The sequence below is a fragment of the Physeter macrocephalus genome, chromosome 4 (genome assembly GCF_002837175.3).
Source record: "Physeter macrocephalus isolate SW-GA chromosome 4, ASM283717v5, whole genome shotgun sequence".
NCBI classification, from domain to species: Eukaryota; Metazoa; Chordata; class Mammalia; order Artiodactyla; family Physeteridae; genus Physeter; species Physeter macrocephalus.
This window is the reverse complement of record NC_041217.1, coordinates 93,334,423-93,358,286: the sequence shown is the minus strand read 5'-3', so window position 1 is coordinate 93,358,286 and position 23,864 is coordinate 93,334,423. Positions and strand designations below refer to the sequence as shown.

General features: G+C 37.8%; 1 long non-coding RNA gene across 1 annotated transcript; it reads right to left on the bottom strand.

The window, feature by feature from the left end:
- Positions 1-1,916: 1,916 nt before the first annotated feature.
- Positions 1,917-22,989, bottom strand: LOC129392035 (uncharacterized). Its single transcript, XR_008616985.1, has 3 exons — positions 22,929-22,989; positions 3,431-3,599; positions 1,917-2,160 (listed from the first exon to the last, which is right to left on the bottom strand). It is a non-coding gene; the product is annotated as an uncharacterized lncRNA (long non-coding RNA).
- Between the last annotated feature and the right edge of the window lie 875 nt (positions 22,990-23,864).

Here is a 23,864-nt window from a genome sequence, read left to right as displayed (position 1 = left end):
TGTGTTTATTTCCATTACTCTAGGAGGTGGATCAAAAAAGACCTTGCTGTGATTTATGTCAAAGAGTGTTCTTCCTATGTTTTCCTCTAAGAGTTTGATAGTGTCTGGCCTTACATTTAGGCTTTTAATACATTTTCAGTTTATTTTTGTGTATGGTATTAGAGAGTGTTCTAATTTCATTCTTTTACATGTAGCTGTACAGTTTTCCCAGCACCACTTATTGAAGAGGCTGTCTTTTCTCCACTGTATATTCTTGCTTCCTTTATCAAACACAAGGTGACCATATGTGCATGGGTTTATCTCTGGGCTTTCTATCCTGTTCCATTGATCTATATTTCTGTTTTTGCGCCAGTATCATATTGTCTTGATTATTGTAGCCTTGTACTATATTCCGAAGTCAGGGAGTCTGATTCCTCCAGCTCCATTTTTTTCCCTCAAGACTGCTTTGGCTATTCGGGGTCTTTTGTGTCTCCACACAAATTTTAAGATTTTTTGTTCTAATTCTGTAAAAAATGCCATTGGTAATTTGATAGGGATTGCATTGAATCTGTAGATTGCTTTGGATAGTATAGTCATTTTCACAATGTTGATTCTTCCAATCCAAGAACATGGTATATCTCTCCGTTTGTATCATCTTTAATTTCTTTCATCAGTGTCTTATAGTTTTCCACATACAGGTTTTTTGTCTCAATTGTTTTGGGTTTGTTATTGTAGGTCTTTTCCTTCTCTTGTGTTTCCTGCCTAGAGAAGTTCCTTTAGCATTTGTTATAAAGCTAGTTTGGTGGTGCTGAATTCTCTTAGCTTTTGCTTGTCTGTAAAGTGTTTAATTTCTCCATCGAATCTGAATGCGCTCCTTGCTGGCTAGAGTAATCTGGGATCCTTGCTGGGTAGAGTAATCTTGGTTGCAGGTTTTTCCCTTTCATCACTTTAAATATGTCTTGCCACTCCCTTCTCGCTTGCAGAGTTTCTGCTGAGAGATTAGCTGTTAACCTTATGGGGATTCCTTTATATGTTATTTGTTGCTTTCCCCTTGCTGCTTTTAATATTTTTCCTTTGTATTTAATTTTTGATAGTTTGATTAATATGTGTCTTGGCATGTTTCTCCTTGGATTTATCCTTTATGGGACTCTCTGCACTTCTTGGACTTGATTGGCTATTTCCTTCCTCATGTTAGGGAAGTTTTCAACTATAATCTCTTCGCATATTTTCTCAGTCCCTTTCTTTTTTTCTTCTTCTTCTGGGGCCCCTAGAAATCGAATGTTGGTGCATTTAGTGTTGTCCCAGAGGTCTCTGAGACTGTCCTCAATTCTTTTCATTCTTTTTTCTTTATTCTACTCTGTGGTAGTTATTTCCATTATTTTATGTTCCAGGTCACTTATCCATTCTTCTGCCTCAGTTGTTCTGCTATTGATTCCTTCTAGAGAATTTTTAATTTCATTTATTGTGTTGTTCATCATTGTTTGTTTGCTCTTTTGTTCTTCTAGGTCCTTATTAAACGTTTCTTGTATTTTCTCCATTCTATTTCCAAGACTTTGGATCATCTTTACTATCATTACTCTGAATTCTTTTTCAGGTAGGATGCCTATTTCCTTTTCACTTGTTTGGTCTGGTGGGTTTTTACCTTGCTTCATCATCTGCTGCATATTTCTCTGTCTTCTCATTTTGCTTAACTTACTGTGTTTGGGGACTCCTTTTCACAGGCTACAGGTTCATAGTTCCCGTTGTTTTTGGTGTCTGCCCCCAGTGGGTAAGTTTGGTTCAGGGGCTTGTGTAAGCTTCCTGGTACAGGGTACTTGTGCCTATGTTCTGGTGGGTGGGGCTGGATCTTGTCTTTCTGGTGGGCAGGGCCACGTCCGGTGGTGTGTTTTGCAGTGTCTGTGAACTTAGTATGATTTTAGGCAGGCTCTCTGCTAATGGGTGGAGTTGTGTTCCTGTCTTGCTAGTTGTTTGACATGGGGTGTCCAGCACTAGAGCTTGCTGGCCATTGAGTGGAGCTGGGTCTTAGTGTTGAGATGGAGATCTCTGGGAGAGCTCCTCCTGATTGATATTACATGGGCCCGGGAGGTCTCTGGTCATCCAATGTCCTGAACTCGGCTCTCCCACCTCAGAGGCTCAGGCCTGACAACAGGCCAGAGCACCACGACCCTGTCAGCCACACGGCTCAGAAGAAGAGGGAGAAAAAAAAAGAAAAATAAATAAATAAATAAATAAGATAATTAAAATTTAAAAAATTTTTAAGTAATAAAAGAAAAAGAAGAGAGCAACCAAACCAATAAACAAATCCACCAAGGATATCAAGTGCTAAAAACTATACTAAAAAAACCCATAAAAATCAGAAACAAGTCAGACACATACAGCAAACCCCAAGTCTATAGTTGTTCCCAAATTCTACCACCTCAATTTTGGGATGATTCGTTGTCTGTTCAGGTATTCCACAGATGCAGGGTACATCAAGTTGACTGAGGGGATTGAATCCGCTGCTCCTGAGGCTGCATGGAGAGATTTCCCTTTCTCTTCTTTGTTTGCACGGCTCCTGGGGTTCACCTTTGGTTTTGGCCCCTGTCTCTGCCTGTAGGTTGCCTGAGGGCGTCTGTTCACTGCCCCGACAGGAGGGTGTTAAAGTAGCGGCTGATTAAGGGGCTCTGGCTCACTCAGGCCGGGGAGAGGGAGGGGTATGGAATGTGGGGCGAGCCTGCGGTGGCAGAGACCTGCGTGACATTGCAACAGCCTGGGGCATGCCGTGTGTTCTCCCAGGGAAGTTGTCCATGGATCACAGGACCCTGGCAGTGGCGGGCTGCATAGGCTCCCAGGAGGGGAGGTGTGGATAGTGACCTGTGCTTACACAAAGGATTCTTGGTGGCTGTAGCAGCAGCGTTAGCATTTCACGCCCATCTCTGGTGTCTGTGCTGATAGCCACAGCTTGCGCCTGTCTCTGGAGCTTGTTTAGGCAGTGCTCTGAATCCCCTCTCCTCATGCACCCTGAAACAATGGTCTCTTGACTCTTAGGCAGTTCAAGACTTTTACCCGGGCTCCCTCCCAGCTGGCTGTGGCGCACTAGCCCCCTTCAGGCTGTGTTCACACAGCCAACCCCAGTCCTCTCCTTGGGATCTGACCTCCGAAGCCCGAGCCTCAGCTCCCAGCCCCCACCCGTCCCGGCAGGTGAGCAAACAAGCCTCTCAGGATGGTGAGTGCTGGTCGGCACCGATCCTCTGTGCGGGAATCTCTCTGCTTTGCCCTCTGCACCCCTACTGCTGCACTCTCCTCCGTGGCTCTGAAGCTTCCTCCCTGCCCACCCCCCCCCCCCCATCTCTGCCAGTGAAGGGGCTTCCTAGTGTGTGGAAACTTTTCCTCCTTCACAGCTCCCTCCCAGAGGTGCAGGTCCTGTCCCTATTCTTTTGTCTCTGTTTTTTTCTTTTTTCTTTTGCCCTACCCAGGTACGTGGGGAGTTTCTTGCCTTTTGGGAAGTCTGAGGTCCTCTGCAAGCGTTCAGCAGGTGTTCTGTAGGAGTTGTTCCACTTGTAGATGTATTTTTGATGTATTTGTGGGGAGGAAGGTGATCTCCACGTCTTACTCCTCCTCCATCTTGAAGCACCTCCCACCTAAGAAGTTTTGGTAGAAGAAATGCTACAGTAATTAGAAGGCAAACATTTCAAAGTCTGGATGACAATGCAGAGATTTAGGAATTAATAGTAAGTTCAAGGTCGACTAAGAAAATTTTTTCTAGTGACAAACAATTTTTCTGACACTTTCAAAGTGTTACAGTAAACGCTGCCTGAACATTGATAGACAAAAAAAAAAATTAGTTGTATAATATGCAGTTACCTGTTGTGGCAAAGTTAATAACATTTTTTATTCTGTAGTATCAGAAAAAAAATCACAAGATAGTTCAGTTTATACTGGGCACAATCCTTGGAAAACTAGACTGGGCCTCAGATAATAACCCAACTTGAGAACAGAGGCTGCACAAGGCAAGGACCCAGTTGCAATACGCTAATACCATATTTGAAACATATTCCTGATTATTGCCTACACATTGATCAGATTATGACTTAATGATACAAAAAAATGAGGAGCAATGTCATGACTCAGAGAAGGTAGTAAGTAATACAATTGTTAAGAAAAAGGCATGATCATAGCATGGAATGTTACAACATAATTGAAACTGAAGTGAAAGTGAGAGGAGAAAAGGCTCTGAATAAGCAGTACTATAAAAGTACAAAAGAGAATATTATAGCTACTTGAAATGGAACTGGAAATAAACTCTTCCAAATACCCAACAAATAGATGTTTGATTGTAACTGTGTGATCTGGGAAGTTAGCATTGAAGATAGGTCTTAGAAAATAGGCAAGGCTCTGCTGAGTAGAGAATTTGAAAAAAAAAAAATCATTCATGATTTCCTGATAGTTTCAACAAGAAAGACAGAAAATGGCAGACAAATCATCTGAATGGTAATAACAGCAAACACTTAACAAAGCACTTACTACATTCTAAATGCTTTATACATATTAATTTAATATTAATTTAATGAAGAGGTCCTTGAGAGGATATGACCTCCAATTGATGTGGGCCGGACCTGGGCAATCAGAGGTTCCTCACTCTCTCCCTTGCCCTTGGAATGTACATTCTGCCCACGGTTCCCATAGCCAGAGCTCTTTCAATGATGTAACTTTGAAAGAGTAAGGTGTTATTGAGACCATCTGGATGGTATTTGTGATTAAACCCCATAAAACCTCTATACAAACTTTTAACATGCTTGTAGGCAATTGTGGAGATCTACTTGTCTTGTGGCCACCCAGGATAAGCCTTGTGTGTAAGTTCCCTTGTTTATTAAACCTGCCACCTGCTAAACAGGAATGGTCTGCCTCTGTCTTGAGTCTTTCCTTGCCCTCCATGTACAAGGGCCAGTTTTGAATTTCACCCCAGGAATTGCCGAAGTTGTGAACCAACAGGAAGACTGGCTCCAAATCTATATTCTTAACTATTATGCTATTCCACCTCCATAAGGCAGGACTGTAGCATGATCAGATCCTTGGGTAAGAATGGAAAGCATGTAGTTAGAATGCTGTCATTCTCCACAGGGGTACTATTTGCAGGCTTTGGCAATCAGTATTGGCAGACCTTCCCACTCAGCCTCAGATTGCTTAAGTCAGCACACTAGAAACCATTCCCAATAAATCAGAACTGGCTTGGAAGTTGAAAACTGTGAAGAAGAAAAAAAGAAAGAAAACTATGTAGTATGCCTGCTAGAGTAGCAAATTCTCTCAGTGTGAGAATAAAATAGAAATATTAAGAGCTGCAGATCGGGAGAATAACAATATATTTTTGTAATAATCTAGACTAAGCAAACAACACAAAACATATTGGGGCTGAAATAATTTCAGTGAAATAAAAGAACACCTGACAGTGACATTTTGTAACTAAACTAGAAGCTCTTAGAAGGCAGGGCCTGAAGCTGGCACCTATATCAGATACCCTTCTCACAGATAAATCTTTTAGTCTTATTGAAGAATAAGATACAGTATTCCACAGAAGCTAATTTAATCTGAGCTTAATAGTGTATCTTAATTAAAAAACAAAAAAAAACAAGAAAAAAACAGGCCTTACTGCTTTACACAGATGGAGACGTGATCACATAAAGTGTACTAGGGAGGGTGGGAATTGATGTGGAGAAAATGACTCTGTTCTCAATATTAGTAGTTTTTAAATGGCCTATCCTATAAGTAAACTCCTCATAGCATTTTGAGATAAGAACAGGGAGAAGGAAATCCAAATTTTGTTTATGATTAAGACAGCAGTTTCTTCAGCTAAACTATCTATTCTATTTTATTCCTTCACAAATAGCTGTGACTGGAGATGGAGCAGGAGAATGTAAGGTGGAAATTTTGGATTAGCAGGAAAATCATTTCTACCATGTCCTTTCTGGGCCTTCATATTATTCAGCGTCCCTACACAGGAGTTGTACGACCTATCAATGCTGTAACTTCAGGTCCTCTAATCAGTGCACATAATATTTGCTTTTTAACAGTTTAGGTAAATTTTGCAGTTGCTTTGTATATTTATAGTTTCTTTGTTTGATATCATTTTGCCATTTGAGCCTTGAATGTTTAGTGAAGATGCATTCTACATTTTTTTTTTTTACTGAATGTGTTATAACTTTCTGCACCCAAACACACATCTTTAATTCCTTCACATATCAATAACAGTCTTTAATGAACTCTGTGTGCCTATAGTATAAGGTATAAACTGTAGAGTTCTGTGTATAAGTATTTGGATTTTATAGAGTAAGAAAGAACACTGCATGTGTCATACTCTACCTCTTTAAGAGTTAAACTTCAATCAAACGAAATTCAACTTAGATGTATCAAATAAAGGGAAGTTAGGAAAGCGATTACTTGTAGAGGACAGGCAAGGTTAAGAAGCACAGGCAAGGCTGAGGAGGACAACAAGGGATCCTAGACTGGCATTAGCAGTAAACCATTAATTTTGGGGGGAGCTGGAACAGAGGGGGAAGAGGAGGAAGAAGAGGAACTGGAGAAGGAGGAGTTGGAGGAAAGCCCAACCAGCAGCAACTATAGTCACGGAGAAATGCAGCCCCTTCCAAAGTCTCAATCAGGAAGGAGCAGGAAAGAAACACCTGAAACTTTGTTTCCTCTTGTACTCTAATCTACAAGTGGCTTCCAGGGATGAAACCCAAGCAACGCGAACTGGTAAGAGAGATGCATTCCATAGGGGTCAACTTCTTGAGGCACAGAGCAAGGTAAAAAAGGTAGAGAACAGGTGTGGGTAGGGAAAAGCAAACTGATAACAGTCAGTTTGCAATTCTTTACTCTCTGCGAATATCAGTAATCCTCAGTTATCATGTCTATAAAACAGGTACAATATAGTATCTATTTACCAGACTTGTGATGTTTATATATAGCTAAAGTACCCAAACTCAGAAAATAAGGAAAAAACTTTCAGAGAAATATGTATGTGTGTATATATATATATATATATATATAAACACACAAATATATATGTATACATATATATACACACCCACATATACAAATATATATACATATTTTATAAATATGATTACTTGCAATATGTATGATTATCTGAAATATTTGTATATTCTTCTTTCGTACAAATAAAGTATTCTAAGTGTTCAATAAAGGAGAGGAGAAACTTCTAGCCAAAGATGACAGCTTAAATTTTATATTTATTTCTTTTCATACTCAGACTCCAACTAAAATTATTATAAGAAATAAAAATGTAATAAAGTTGTAAGTACAAAGAGAAAGGGTTAAGGTTCATTACTTGACTACAGATTTCAACAAATTTTTGGCAAAGTAGGTTGACAACTGGTGACTGATTTGGCTGAGAAAAGTATTTAATGAGTTGATAAAGGCATATGTCAAGTACAGGGCTCAAAACAGGGGAGTCATTTGAAATATTGTAACCATCAAACCAGAACATCTCTGCTCTCAAAAATGACATCAGCCACATGTATGCCTCTAAGACAGGAAATGATAGGCTTATTCTCAGGAGAACTGAACAGGATACTCTTAAAACTAAAGATATGATGATTTGGGAGGGTGGAGAAAAGGAGGTGTTTTTAAATTTCAAAAACTATTAAAAATGCCTACGGATTAGCAAAGTGTCTCCTCTGCTTCAGATGCTGAACATCAGGAGCTAAGTAGGAGAATAGAATGTTTTATCTCTGAAGAAAATGGACAGCACCACAGAAAGAACTCCAAAACTGATTTTGAGATTTCCTTTAAATTAATGCCTTACTCCCATACCTAAACTTTAACTAAATGATTTTCTCCCAATCATTCTAAAAAGAAGTCTATAAACCAACAGAGATATCCTTAAGAACTTTCTAATAAGTTTTTTTTTAAGTAATACACTCTTAAATATGAATGTACAAGCAAAGATTCCCACACATATGAAAAAATCCTCCAACACAAAAAGGGGAAAAGGAGAGCGCCTTTACTCCACATAAGCATCCATCCAAATTGCAGCAGGAGGTCAGAGTATCCTATGATGACCTTCAGAAGAAAAATGACAGGGAATTCCCTGGTGGTGCAGTGGTTAAGAATCCACCTGCCAATGCAGGGGACACGGGTTCAAGCCCTGGTCCAGGAAGATCCCACATGCCTCAGAGCAACTAAGCCCCGTGCGCCACAACTACTGAGCCTGAGCTCTAGAGCCCACGAGCCACAACTACTGAAGCCCATGCTCCTAGAGCCTGAGCTCTGAAACAAGAGAAGCCACCGCAATGAGAAGCCCGTGCACCACAACGAAGAGTAGCCCTTGCTCGCCGCAGCTAGAGAAAGCCCACGTACGGCAACAAAAACCATCGACGAAGACCCAACACAGCCAAAAATAAATAAATAAATAAATTTAAATTAAAAGAAAAAGAATGACATCTTAGAAAAGATACTGTGAAGTGAAATTGTAGAACATGCAGAAAAAATTATGGGTAGGTATCTACACAAGTATGTAAGTGAAAAATGAGGTAAATTAACTCAAGGGGGTAAAACAGCTTTTTCAAAAAAGGAAACATGAAATACAATTTTGGAGTGAACAGTATTTACATTATCATAAAAAGGAAAATAGTGATTTCTAATTTAACTAAAAGGAGTGAAGTTGATATTTTAAGATGGGAAAAGGGAATTGGGGTTGATTATACAAGCGAGCCAAATTTTCATTTCTGTTAAATGGACAAATCAAAGAAAAAAATTACTAGAATTTTATTAGAAATATGGAGATAATCCTCAAAAAAGGAGGTTAAAAAAAAAAGCTCAATCTTTTACTGCTGAATAACAGGACTGAAAATTGCTCGTTTAAAAAAAATATGTATATGTATTATTTTGTTGTTTGCCTTCACTTGCTTCCCCTAATAGTAGGGCCTGAGACAAGGGCTTATGTGTGAGTAATTTATCTGTGAATGTGATCCCAGGGACAAGAACAAGGGTTAGTGAAGTAAAGCAGGAATAGAATACCAACAAAAGATGTATCATTGTTGGTAGCTGTGACTGGTGACTAGGTGTTCAATATATAACCAAGATGGAAAAAATACCTGATGCAGAACAGTCAGTATTTCAGTCAGAATTGAAATCAGAATCCAATGTTTATGACTAATTTTGCTTGTTCAAATAATCAGAAATGCCCATTACTGAAACAAACAAATGGAGGTCAGAGATACTTGAGGCTAGACCATACATCTCCCTGAGCATCCAATTTCCTGGGCCATTCTCCAGTCAACCCCTCTCTCTCTACTTTAAATTATATATTCTGCATTTGCTTTGCCAACTCCTTTACATTTCTATGAGGAAAACACACACACACACACACACACACACACACACACACACACACACTAAGTGGAGTCAAGAGATTGAGCCTCTCACTCTATGTGTGATTTTTTAAAGTAGCAAAGTTTTTCAGGGCTTCAATTTTCTTATCTGTAAAATAAGCACTTCTAATCTCCCACATGGTATAATTCTATTAACTAAGCAAAGAGGTGTGCAAAATGCCTTTATAAAGGGTTCACAGCTAAGTCACCGGAGCGTCACGCAAAATTCCTCACTTGAGGCATATCATACAGATATGTTTTGGCAACAGCTGAAGACATCCTTTCTGAAAGCTGTGTTGAAAGCAATGCCAAATATCACTTACATCATTTATTCATTTTCCCATTTATTTTCTTTCAAAATAATGCCAAAACTGACAACCACAATTTGCATTAGTTCTCTCCCCACTGGACACAGCCTCAGTGACATAAATTAACTAAAAAGAACACAAAGAGGCATCAAAAATTCTGACTTAATTTGTGATTTGGATGACATCCCATCTAGTCAATCTAATCATCTAGTAAATCTAAGCTAGTCAATCTTAATAGAACACGTGGCCTATCAATACCTCATAGATTGTATTTTCAATAAATCTAGAGTGTCCAACTGTTCTTGCTGCAGCTGCTTCCTTTGCACGTATAATGTATTTCAATACACTTAAGTGCTGTTGGTGTGGCTTTATATGTACAATTGTTCTTTAACCATTAATATGGAGTAAAAATTTTGTTCTTTTTAAGAAGTAAAGTTTAACAATGATTAAACTGGGTAGAATGAGGAAAAGAAATAAAACATTAAATAAAATGCTGACTAACAAAAAAGGGGACTGTGAATAGGTTCAGTTAAAAGTTGTGTATAGGGGCTTCCCTGGTGGCGCAGTGGTTGAGAGTCTGCCTGCTGTTGCATGGGACACGGGTTCATGCCCCGGTCCAGGAGGATCCCACATGCCACGGAGCAGCTGGGCCCGTGAGCCATGGCCTCTGAGCCTGCGTGTCCGGAGCCTGTGCTCCGCAATGGGAGAGGCCACAACAGTGAGAGGCCCGCGTACAGCAAAAAAAAAAAAAAAAAAAAAAAAGTTGTGTATAAATTAAAACAACAATGAGATACCACCAGGCACGTATTAGAATGACTAAAATATTTTTTTTTCTAATTGGCAATATTAATTGTTGGTAAAGAGAGGGAGAAAAAGGAAATCTCATTTACTGCTGGTGTGAATGCATAATGTACAACCATTTTGGAACATAGATGGTAGTTTGTTACAAAGCTAAGCATAGCTTTACTGTAGGGTCCAAAAATCATGCTCCTAGTGATTTACTCAATTTATTTGAAAAGGTATGTCTACACAAAGCCCTGAATATTCATAGCAGCCTCATTTATAATCAGTAAAACCTTCAAGCAACCAAGATGTCCTTCAAGTTGAATGGATAAACAAATCAAGGTACATCTGTCCAATGCAATATTAATCAGCAATAAAGAGAAAATAGCTATCAAGCCATGAAAAAACATGGATGAATCTTAAATGTACATTAGTGAGTGAAAGAAGCCAGTCTGAAGGAGCTACATGATATATTATTTTAAATATATGACATTCTGGAAAAAGCAAATCTATAATAATGGTGAAAAGACCAGTGATTGGGAGGACTTCAAGGATGGGCAGAGAGTTGATTAGGTGAAGCGCAGAAAATTTTTTAGTCTGGCAAAGTTGTTCTGTATTACTATACTGTACTTGTTGATACATGACATTAAGCATTTGCCCAAACTCACAGAACTGTACAGCACTAAGAGAGAACTTTAACATGCAAATTTTAAAAACTCAGTTAGGTCAATGGATCTCAGGATGGAATGCAGAAGGTGACAAAACAACCTTAACTTTGTTACAAATGTTTGAAACAACTTCACCAAAGAGGGTGGGAGGAAATGTGTTTACCTAATTAAGTTTGGGAACTGCTGGGATCTCTAAGACTAAAGGCAAAAGGAACTGTCTATAAACACTAGTTGGTAAAGTTATTTTACACCAGTGGTTTGGGGTTAACAATTCTGAGATCGGTATACTTGTATACTGGAAACTGACCAATTAAGTAAAGGGATGGCAGATGGTGGAAACCAGGTTTCTCACATTTGGCGTATAAGGTTACAGACAAGCAAGGAGAGAAGTCTACAATGATGTATGTCATAATGAATTAGATTTGGAGACATTAGTATGAATTCATGTTTAGCTTAATATAGATACAGATGTTTGCATATAGAAATATTTATAGATATATGTCTGTACATGGGTTAGCACACACACACACCTATATATATTTGCTAATTCTGTCAGCTGAGATGGCCTACAAGCAATGAGACCCCTGTAGCAACAAGCACAGTTAGGCCCAGAACTTGATTTCTGATACCATTCTCTAATAAGAGGAACCAGGGTTCTGTAGAGAAATGGATGATTCTAAGACTGGTGCAGTAAATACCCAAGATGAGCCTGGAGCTTCTTTTAGTAACAGAAAGTAAAGGAGCGCTTAAAAACAAAACAAAATAAAACAAACAAAAAACACAGCACATTGATTGGTATGTAAAAGGGACACAAGAGCCAACGCAAAGAGCTCCCAATGGCCAAAACTGCAACAACTTGAGCAATAAAATAAGTGATATTGAATCATATAACCCAAAATATAAAATAAATGTTAATGACTCAATACTGATATAAATAAATTATTGAATAAACAAATAAATGGGAGAGAATAGGCAAATAATCTGTGAAGAATTCCAAATAATTTATGTAGATACCCTGCCCTCAAGGCAGTGGAGCATAAATCGCCAGTCTTTAAGTAGGGGCTACTCATAGTGACTCCTTCCAAAGAGTAAAGTATGGAAAGTGGAAAAAGACTAACTTCACAGTAGAGAAACCTGAGAAACACTATCTCAGCCTAGTGATCAAAATCAAAATCAGTAGTGCTAAGTCATGTTGATAGAATGTAACCTTGATAGGATGTGATGAAAATGGCAGTTCACCTCTGGGGTCTTCCTGCCCAAAACATGTAACTCCAGTCTTACCAGGAGGAAAAACATCAGACAAATGTCAGTTGACAGGCATTCAAAAAGATAGCTGATCAGACCTCTTTAAAACTGTCAAGGTTATCAAAAGCAAGGAAAGTCTGAGAAACCATCCCTCAGCCAAGTGGAGTCTGAAAGGATTACGACTAAAATTAATCTGGTATCTTGAATGAGATCTTGGAATAGAGAAAGGACATTAGGAAAAAATTAAGGAAATTTGAATGAAGTATGGACTTTAATAATAATATATCAATATTGTTCATTAATTGTGACAAATATTTCATAGAGGAAACAGAGTTCCAAGTATATTGGAATCTCTGTACTGTCTGCAATTTTCCTGTAATTCTAAAACTATTCCACAGTTTTATTAAAAAAATTAATGTCCTGCAGGCAAATTATCAATCATCAATTAAGCAGATATTTATTGAGTCACTTTGCTTGTCGAACTGCATGACATTTCCTTGTAGGGAAATTTAGAGCTACTAAACCCAGTCAGGAAGAAAAGAAAAATGGTGACTGTGTAAACAGGCAGGTAGAGACAAACACTTTTCAAATCTACAGATAACGAGAAATATCACTGGAAACTTTTAGATATAGAAAACTGAAGAATATAGTAACAGGTTAAAATAAGCATCTAATTGAAGACTCAGTCATGCGCAACTATCCATATCCCTGTAACACTGGATTTGGGAGCAGGAAGAAATGTTTGTGTTTCAAATAGACAGCAAATTCTTACAAATTCATGATTCCGAACCTCTAAGAAACCATCCCAAAACCTTATTCTGCTAAAACCTCTAGCATTTAGAAGGCCTTCATTCCCTGAGCTGTGTGAAAAAGTCTAGAAATTTTTAGAGTGTATTTGCAAATCAAAAGATACTGGAATGCCACAGACAGGGACTGTTAAACTTAATAGAAATGACTACCATTATTTACTCTTTTAAATCTTGACCTTAACTATGTCTCTGGGCTATCGGGCTTAATTCTATCATAAATAATGGTGATCTATTTAAGATGTGCCTAAATGATTTTTCCCCTCTTCTGTCTCATATCACTATTCATACATTTTTAAAACTAACTGACTCTTTAAAGAAGGTTAATAATTAACCAAGAAATTTCTATTAATGAAAGTGGTATATTGATTTTCCCTTTAAAACGTGCATCCATTTTTATTAACATCTTATATTATCCAGGTGACAGCTTGGGTCACAAGGTCTTTAAAGCATTGACGTAAGTTTGCTTTGAAGTTCTGTGTCACATTAGACTGACCATGATTTTCCCTTTATTTATGAAATTCCTGTGATGCTGCTTTTGGCCACATGATTACATCTGGCACAAGTTTTTTCCCACTGAATTCTTACCCTCTGCTCTGCACCCTGTTTCTACTATTCAGAAATTGATATAAATTTGCAACTCAGCTCCCTTCCTGTAATTCAAAGAAAACCAAAATACTCACACAAGCTCTTTGTGGATGTAGTAGGTATGGTGACGGGGCTTATAAGTTAACAAATATAAAATTGAGTATTAAGTATCTTTGGTATAAAAGAAGTTATTCACTCATTCTGCAGCTTCCTTCTGTCATCTTCCATGTCTCCATAATCTTCTTTTCCCCTTCACTTCTGTGTCACCTTGCTGTGTCTTTCTATGTATATGTAGATGAAACAAAAAAGGCAAAGCCAGAAATTTTTTCTTAAAGCAAATTCTTCCCATTTTATTCTGTAGAACAATGCACCTTTCCCCAGTGTCCTCCTCAAATTCAGCTTTGATACATTTGTCTAATCCAGTAGTTGCTGGGTTACACTTGTACTTATGAGCAAGACATAGAATTATTTATTTTTCACTTCAGAATTTAATTACCTAAAATTTACCTATAAGGTGATGCTCCAGACATTACAATGGAATTGTACCAAAGCTACAAAATATGCAATTGACTTCATACCTATGCACATGGAAGAATTCCTCCTTCAATGTCATACACATTGTTAAAACTTATGTTCAAGTGTAGTCTTTTTTTTTATTTGGTTTTTCAGAATCATTTGACAGAGATAATGACTCCTCCCTAGAAAGTGACTCTTTATTTGAACTCTGGGACACTCTTTTGTCCTGGTCCTCCTCCTATATCACTAGATCCTCCTTTTCAAGCTTCTTTGCTAGTTACTTACCAATATTCTGGTATCAAAATATTGGAGAGACACAGGACTCTGTCTTTAGTCCTTTTCTCTTCTATTTTTACTCCCCAGATGACCTCACTTTAACTCATGAGATTTATATTTTATCTATATCTGACCACCAAATTTTATCTTTTTCCAATCTCTCACCTGAAGTCTATACTTGTCTATCCAACCATTTACATTAAATTTCCTTTGGGAAGTCTAAATCCCCTCAAATTTAACATGCCCCCAAACTGAACAATTTATTTCCCCCAAATCTTCATCTCCTATATTTTTTTCTTTCTACATAATTTAAAGCACCATTCTTTCTTTCAAACCCCATATCTAACCTTTCAGCCATGTAACTACCTTCTTTTAAAATAAATCCCAAGTTTAACCATCTCTCACCACCTTATTGCTACCATCTTGTCCAAACCACTATCATCTCTTCCATGGAAGAGTCCTTCCATACTTATTCATTTAGTTTTTTTCTCCATGAAGCATTTTAAAACATAGTAATATATTCTCCCTCAGATCAAAAGCCCTCCAATGGGCACCAGTCTCACACAAGGTAAATCCTCAATGTTTAACATGATGAAAAATGTTCTGTATAATTAGGTTCTTGGCTGTATTTCTGAACTGATCTCACCTGATCTCTCTCCTGGTCCATTGTAGCCACACTGACTCCCTTGCTATTTCTTGAACAAATCAATCATATTCACTCATCAGAACCATTTCACTTGCTGTTCCCCAGAATTTTCTATTCCCTTAGTCCATTTAAGTTGCTTCTAAAATGGAACCTTCTCAATTAGGACTTTCCTGTCTACAGTACCTAAGGTGATATACTCTCCCACAAGCAAACTACCCCCATCCTTCCTTGCTTAATTTTTCTCCATAACATTTATTAACACCTGTCATATTATACATTCCTTTATTTGTTATCTTTTTTCCCATTAAAAGGTAAGTTTAGTGTCTGGCATGTAGGAGATACTGATATTTAATTAATTTACAAATCATTTCTTTCCAAACAATGTTTTAAAATTTTTTTAGAGATTTTTACCATTCACTCAAAGTATGTACTATCATAAACTATTCTAGAGATAGAAAACCTATGCAGAAAAAGTGTGGATAGATTTATATGTCAATTTATTCTTTTCTGATGAAACATTGGAATCCTGAGATTGTATCAAAGTTTAAAACATTTTTTTCAGTATGTAAATAACTCATATTGGCAGTAAAGGTATATTTAACTTGACTTGGAAAATGTATGTTATCAGCAACCTGCATTCCAAGTTAGGCCTAAAAGAAATTTGAGTATTGTTTTCCCTTCCAATCGAAGAAGCAAAGAGGTAGTGTTTCTAAAATAATTTGAAAGAATAGAAAAGAAATTAGTAGCTCTAATCCCTATTCTTTGTATTTACATTGGGCCATTAACTCACCTTCATTTTCACAGCTTCTGCCATTTAACCATAGGCTTAAGAAAGCTAAAATGTTCTCTAACTGAAATTACTTCCACTTAACCACATGATACATGAGACGCAATCCCAGCAAATTTTAGACGGACTCAGTGAGAAGATTTCTTTGATGAGAACACAAGAATTCAGTGGAGCAGCTAATATCTAAATTCAATTTTATAAAGATAGAATTGCTCTGGGGGAAGTCATCAGTGAAAAAAATGCCACCTGAGGAAATTATAAACCAAAAGAAACAACTTCTTACAATGAATACACCTACATGTCTTCAACTAAAGTGTTATGGAAAGCATAAAAATAAGATTCTCAGAAGGAAAAAAAAAAAGATATCCTTTCCTCTTTTCTATTCTGTAGAAAACTGTTTCCTTATAAGATGAAATTACTTATCTTTTGGAAAAGACACAATAAAACTGCTTCTCAGATGTCCTAAAAATTCATGGAATAATACATATGACTAATGTAACACTTTAGTCTTTTTTTAGTGATGATCTTTTTTCAAATAGTAAATGTATTTAACAAATCCAAGTTCTATTCATCTACACATGGAATAGAATTGTCTGCTAAATATTCCTAAATGAATAGTTTGGATAGATTCATGTAAATAATATAGAAATAGGAGAGAGTTGGATGGAGAAGGATGAGGTGAGCCTTCACTAACTGTAGAACTACATTTGTAAGTTTTCAAATCACGTCTAAACTGGCCAATTCAATTTAAATTACAGCCATACCTCACTTGATTACACTTTGCTTTACTGTGCTCTGCAGTTACTGCATTTTTTTACATATTGGAGATTTGTGGCAACCCTGCATTGAGCCAGTCTATTAGTGCCATTTTTCTAAAAGCATTTTCTCACTTTGTGTCTCTGTGTCACATTTTGGTAATCCTCACAATATTTCAAACTTCTTATTATTATTTATACTTGTTATTGCTGATCTGTGATCAGAGATCTCTGAATGCTGGTGGGCTTCCCTGGTGGCACAGTGGTTGAGAATCCACCTGCCAATGCAGGGGACACAGGTTCGAGCCCTGGTCTGGGAAGATCCCACATGCCGTGGAGCAACTAAGTCCGTGCACCACAACTACTGAGCCTGTGCTCAGTAAGAAATGTATTCTTAAAATACATTTTTTAAGGCTATAGCTGCCATGCATAGAGATTCCTCTGATGCATCTGGGCAAATAAATTGAAAACCTTCTTGAAAGGAGTCACCATTTTAGCTGCTATTAAGAGCATTCATTATTTATGGGAAAAGGTCAAAATATCAACACAAGTAGGAATTTGGAAGAAGTTGATTCCAACCCACATGGATGACTTTGAGGGGTTCAAACTTTCAGTGGAGGAGGTAACTGCAGATGTGGTGGAAATAAATATCAAGAGAACTAGAATTAGAAATGGAACCTGAAGATGTGATGAATTGCTGTAAGCTCATGATAAAACTTTAACAGATGAGGAGTTGCTCCTTATGGATGAGTAAAGAAATTGGTTTCTTGAGATGGAATCAACTCCTGGTGAAGATACTGTGGTTGGGCTGCACCCCAGAGACCTGCAAGCCCAGTACTTGTCCAGTCTCAAGACTGCAGAAAGAGCTTGGAGTCAGCAACAGAGACATCAGTAATTTAATAGATGGAAGATCTTACACCTCTGAAGCAAAAGGGTCCTGAAGTGACACCCCACCGTGAACAGCAGATGGTGGGCAGAACATGGCAGTGGCCATCTTTGCTTCTGGGGGAATAGGGAGACTACCAGTTATAGGGGGAACTGACATCAGTTTGGCCCATCAGTTACCAGGGAAACCAGCAGAGGGACACAGCCCTCTTAGCCCCTCAGGCTAAGTACCTTCTTGGGGCAGAGGTCTTCCCTTTATTAAACTATCAAAGGGGAGCCATTCTGATCTAAAGATTAGAACAATCACTAGGGTGGGGAGATAATATGTACTTATTTACTGATTAAGCTCTACCATTAAGGGGGAAGGTCAGTCATGGTCGAACAGGGGTTGTACAGAGAGCAAGCAAACAGGGTGGCCTGATCATACAGCTGTGAAGACTGTTGAAATGACAACAAAAGATTTAGAATATTACAGAAACTGAGTTAATAAAGCAGTGGCAGGGTTTGAGAGGATTGATCCCCATTTTGAAAGAAGTTCTGTTATAGGTAAACTGCTATCAAACAGCATTGCATGCTGGAGAGAAACTGTTCATGAAAGGAAGAATTAATCATGGCAAACTTCTCTGTTGTCTTATTTTAAGAAATTGTCACAGCCATCCCAGCCTTCAGCAACCACCAACTTGATCAGTTAGCAGCCATCAACATAGAGGCAAGACCCTCTATCAGCAAAAAGATGATAACTCGCAAAAGGCTCAGATGATGGTTAGCATTTTTTAGCAATAAAGTATTTTTTAATTAAAGTATGCATATTGTTTTTTTATACATAATACTATTGTACACTTACTAGAGCACAGTATAGTATAAACATAACTTTTTTATGCACTGGGAAACCAGAAAATGTGTATGACTTGCTTTATTGTGATATTCACTTTATTGCAGTGATCTGGAAAGAACCTGCAATATCTTGGATGGTATGGTAAGCATTCACTGCAGTAAAACAATATGCTATATGAGGGTAAATGTAAAAAAAGAAAAGTGATATAACCTTGTCTTCATTTAGCTTATGATTTTAATTGGGACTACTGTGAATACACAAATGAGCATAATATTAAGGAGAATAAGTTAAGCACTATTAAATATGAAAAATATATAATATTATGGTGGTTCAATGTAGTGTAAGTTTAGATAGAAAGTTTTAAGGTTTTTTATACGATGTCTTTGTAAAGATCAATTTCATCTCTGCTTGATTCCAAACTGGGATCTCCTACTTATATTGAAGTATTGCCAAACAAATGTTAGGGAAATTGAAAAGTTTTAAAATATATTTTCATATTTTCCTGAAAGCAAACATGACGTTTCTTGATCAAAGAAAATGGTTATTTCCTACAATAACTGCATCAGTTCCCCTTGCCCTAATTTTCCCTTCTTCTGTGTCTATCCGGAAAGCCATATGGACAGCTCTGTAAAAGCATCTGCATCACAGGAAAGGAACCTCAAAATATGAATGTGGCAGCTTATATAAGTTGTACCTTTCCCCTCCTGAAAGAGGGAGACATCTCCCTATTATAAACAAATTCTCTTGCCAAGAGGCAGGGAAGACTCCTTGGTTCTCACCCATTGAAATGTAAGTGAATGTCTACAAGGGGAAGATTAGACAAGTGTCTCTGGGTTTACATATCCCGTGTAAACACATCCATTGTACCTGGTTTAAGGTACAAGGTATGTACCTTAATGTAGGTAAATCTCATACCTTAATGTAGGTAAATCTCTCCAGAAACCTGCAAACCTATTGAGTCATCTTCTAATTTCCAAGGCTTGTCTACTAACCCAAGTTCCAATAAAATTTATTCATAAAGCCCTAACCACAGAGAAACATCAAAAATATATTCTCGGGCTTCCCTGGTGGCGCAGTGGTTGAGAATCCGCCTGCCGATGCAGGGGACACGGGTTCGTGCCCTGGTCCGGGAAGATCCCACATGCCGCGGAGCGGCTGGGCCCGTGAGCCATGGTGGCTGAGCCTGCGCGTCCGGAGCCTGTGCTCCGCAACGGGAGAGGCCACAACAGTGAGAGGCCCGCGTACCACAAAAAAAAAAAACAAAAAATATATTCTCTATAGAACCACCAATATTTGAAATGAAAAAGAATAATATTTTTTCTAAATGACAAATTGATGATAGGGTCTTATCAGATATCTTCAGGTATCTTTATTCATTTTATAAACAATGTTTCTATTTGAGTGACAGATAGAAAAAAATATCACATTCCCCCAGTTTTCATCATGGGATTATTCACTCTTCTGTCCTCACCATTAACAGTTAAAGCTTCTTAAAGAGCATCTTACCCTCTTTTATTTTTTCATTTAAAATCCTTCCCCTAGACTGTCTAACACATACTCACTCCTCATACAATTCAAAAAATTGACATATATACACTAATATGTATAAAATAGATAACTAATAAGAACCTGCTATATAAAAAATAAAATAAAATTTAAAAATTCAAAAAAAAATTATATTCATAAAATTATATCTTTAACCCAGAGCTCTCTTCTCACCACCAGTTTAATGAATACAACTGGTTACTTGGTAACCTTACTTGGATATCTCCAAGATACCTGAAACTCAAAAAGCCCATTATTGAAATCATGAGCCCCACCAAAAAGGTGGTATTTTCCATATTCCTCATTTCAGTGAATGACATCACATCTCTATGACCCCAACTACGTATGCCAGAAACCAAGTCACCCTAATTCTTCCCTCTCCTTCATCTTCATATCTAAGCCATAACCAAATCCTCTAACATTTTAACTCATAAATTTCTCTCAGATCTATTTCTTTCTCTCCCCGCTGTCACAAGTATAATCTGAGCTGCTATTACCTCTTGCCTGAACTATTGCAATAGCTTTTCTGCACTGTTCAGTATGGTAGTCACTAGCCACACATGTCTATCTACATTTTAATTTAAATTAACTAAAATTCAAAATTCAAAACCTCAAACTAGCCACATTTCAAGTGAACAGCATGGATGTAGAACATTTACCTCACTGAAGAAATTTCTGTTGGATTTCACTATATCTAAAATGTTCTATGTGAATCTGTTTTACTCTAATTAATTAGTCACATTGGACACAAAGTTAGATTTTTAAATACAATTTTAAATAAACCCTAAGTCCTGCCCCCCAACACACACACACACACACACACACACACACACACACACACACACACAATTTAAAATATTTTATTGACTTTCCTTCTGCTTTTAGATTAGTCTTTACCCTACCATTAAATGAAAGTGATTACTTTGGCTAAAAAATTCTGCACCAAACCCCATGGCTCCTGTTTATTCTGCACCCTCATTTAGACTAACTCATCTAGACCCACTCTGTAGTTCTCTATAATCTAACAATATTGACATTTAAAAAAAAATTCAAATGACCCTGTTCTTCCTCCCACTTCAGGGCATTTGAATAAGCAGTGCCCTAATCATGGAGTTCTATTTTCTTTTTTCTTTTCTTTTTTTTTTTTTTGATTAACCATTCAACCATTAGATATTTCAAATCTGCTCTCAAAACTTCAAATAAGCCTGCCATGACATTCTTGATCACGTCAAATCCTCTTGCTTTAAGTAATCATGCATAATGCACCTCTCCTTCAAAAGATTTATTATAGCTGCAGTTTTACACTAATATGTATGATATTTGATTAAAGAGGGCAGAGAGAATATCTATTATTGCTCGGTTATGGTGATTAGCTCAGTGAAGCTGCTTATACGTTTTTGTTGAATGAATTAGAGTCTCCTTTTAACTTCACTTTTGCAGCTCTGTTTTAATGACAGTGATTTGACTACAATCAAAGACTTATGCAAGTTAACAAGCTCGGTTGGAAACAATGAAATTGACCCTGACTTTAACAAAGATATGGAAGGATATCTAGGAAGTCTGAAGATCAGGAAAGGAAGCTGCTACCAGCAAATAAAACAGCCAACATCTTGTCCTAGTCATGCACAGAATGCTGCCACTAGCCCCGCCAACTCTGAACTCCCACTACTGCTGGCACCACTGGATGCTTAACTCCACTGCGTACAGAGTGAATGAGCCTCAGCTGTTACTTCTTTATTAGTGCCTGTTGAGGGCATCTGACTGGGAGAACCTCAGTCACACTCCAGTGCTTCAACGGCTAGCGGGAAAAAAAGAAGAAATTACAGAAACTTCAAATTTCCTAGTACGAGGTAGGATCTTGCCTCCTACGCAGGCTCTATTGGGCACTCCTCCCAAAGAGGAAGGGGGTCTAGATGTTGAACAGCACAGTATATCAGCAAAATATATGATAATCTTTATTTCAAAATCCTCCTCTGTTTCCTCAAACCCCAAACACCCAAAATACATCAATTTTGTTACATGAGGACAACTTTATTTTGTTAACAATACACGAGGACAGTTGATTTGCTTCATCAGGGCCATATTGCTAGAAATTAAAACAATACCTGGAATTTAAGCACTCAATAAATATTTGTTGAGTGGATATTATTAAATAAATATTTTTAAAATGACAACCTGTATATCAGTGTTTACTATGTGTAAGAAGCTGTTGTAAATACTTTAAATATGCTAAATTAATTAATTCTCACCATAGTCCTATGAGGTAGGTTCAATTACTATCCCAGTCTTAAAGATTATAAAACCTGAGTGCAGGGAGATAACTTTCCCAAGGTCACACAATAGTGAGTAGGAGGGCCTGAATTTTAATTCTTACAAATGATCAAATGTCTATATAACTATTGTATCAAGTAACCTAAAACGGTGACTCTAAAACTTGGTGTACAATTATTTTTTAACAAATCTAATAAAAAATAATGGATTGGTTGACTGACTGATTGATTAGAAAGCCTGTGATAGTATTACAACACAGCCAGATTAATGTTTCTAAAACTCAGCTCTGCTCAGAAATTTCAATAGTTCAATGTTCCCTACTAACATCTTAAACCCTAAGTCTAGTTTTGAAGGACCACTGATGATTTTATACTAGTTTTCTGGTCCTTGACACACAGTTCACCACTGATAGCAATTTCTACTTCTGTCACTGTCATTATTATTATTACTCTTATTTCCCACTCCATGTTCATATTCACTTCTATGTACCAGTCCTCCTTTGGATATGTGTATTTCTGGAAAATCCCAAGAATTTTATATACTGTGTGTTGTGTTTTGGCAACAGAGGCATAGGCAGCAGCAGCCGCCAAGACATATTGTAGAATCTTGGTGAGTCATCTGCTTTTAGGAGTGTGGCTCTCACACCACATGGTAACTAACTACTTACTCTTCCTTACACCCGATGTGCCCATAGATTGCATGGTGACTTATTCTTTCTCCTGAGCACTCTGCAGAGCAGGACCCGATCGATGCCTGGATAAGACATACAACCAGTGGTCACAAGATGAGTCATTCCTCTAAGCCTAGTGTCAGTTGTTCCTTATGTTGGAGTTGAGACACACAATTTAAGACACATAGATGGGCACAGGTAGAGGTAAGCAACCCGGGGCCACTTCAAGAAGGGTTCCAAGCATATATTGCTGTTCCTAAACACCAATTTTTGAAATTTCTGACTTTGGTCACAGTTGAATCTGTAACAGAGGTTTGGTAAGTTTGACAAATGCAGCACAAAGTGGCACTAGGGAGCACAGGTGAAAGGGCAAGCTTGCCAGCAGGCAGCAACACAGCTCAGTGTGCACTGCAGCCAACAAGCTGCGGTTCAAAGTGCATGTTCTCCAGAATGCAGCAAGTAGAGCTGGTCAACAGAGCAAAGCTAGAGAAGAAAGACCTCCTGTAGTGGTGGTCATCACCTAGACATCCTGCTCGCAGCACAAATTGCTAGGCTTCAGCCCCTATCTGAGGTTGACCACACAATATGCTTTTTCTCTTGTAGTCCCCACTGTCCCTTATATCTGCCTATCAAAATCCAAATTTCGATTAGCATTTCATGAAACCTTTGGTAAACCCAATAGATGAGTGATTTTCCCCCTGCTGAAGTAGCACAATACTGTGTATATAATATTAATATGGCATGAACAACGTGCTATATAGATGTAATTATTACCCTGACTATGTTAGAAGTTCCTTTTCAGTAGAACAAGGAGCAAAACCTTTTTTCCTTTTTTTTTTTTTTTTTTTTTTTGTGGTACGCGGGCCTCTCACTGTTGCGGCCTCTCCCGTTGCGGAGCACAGGCTCCGGACGTGCAGGCTCAGCGGCCATGGC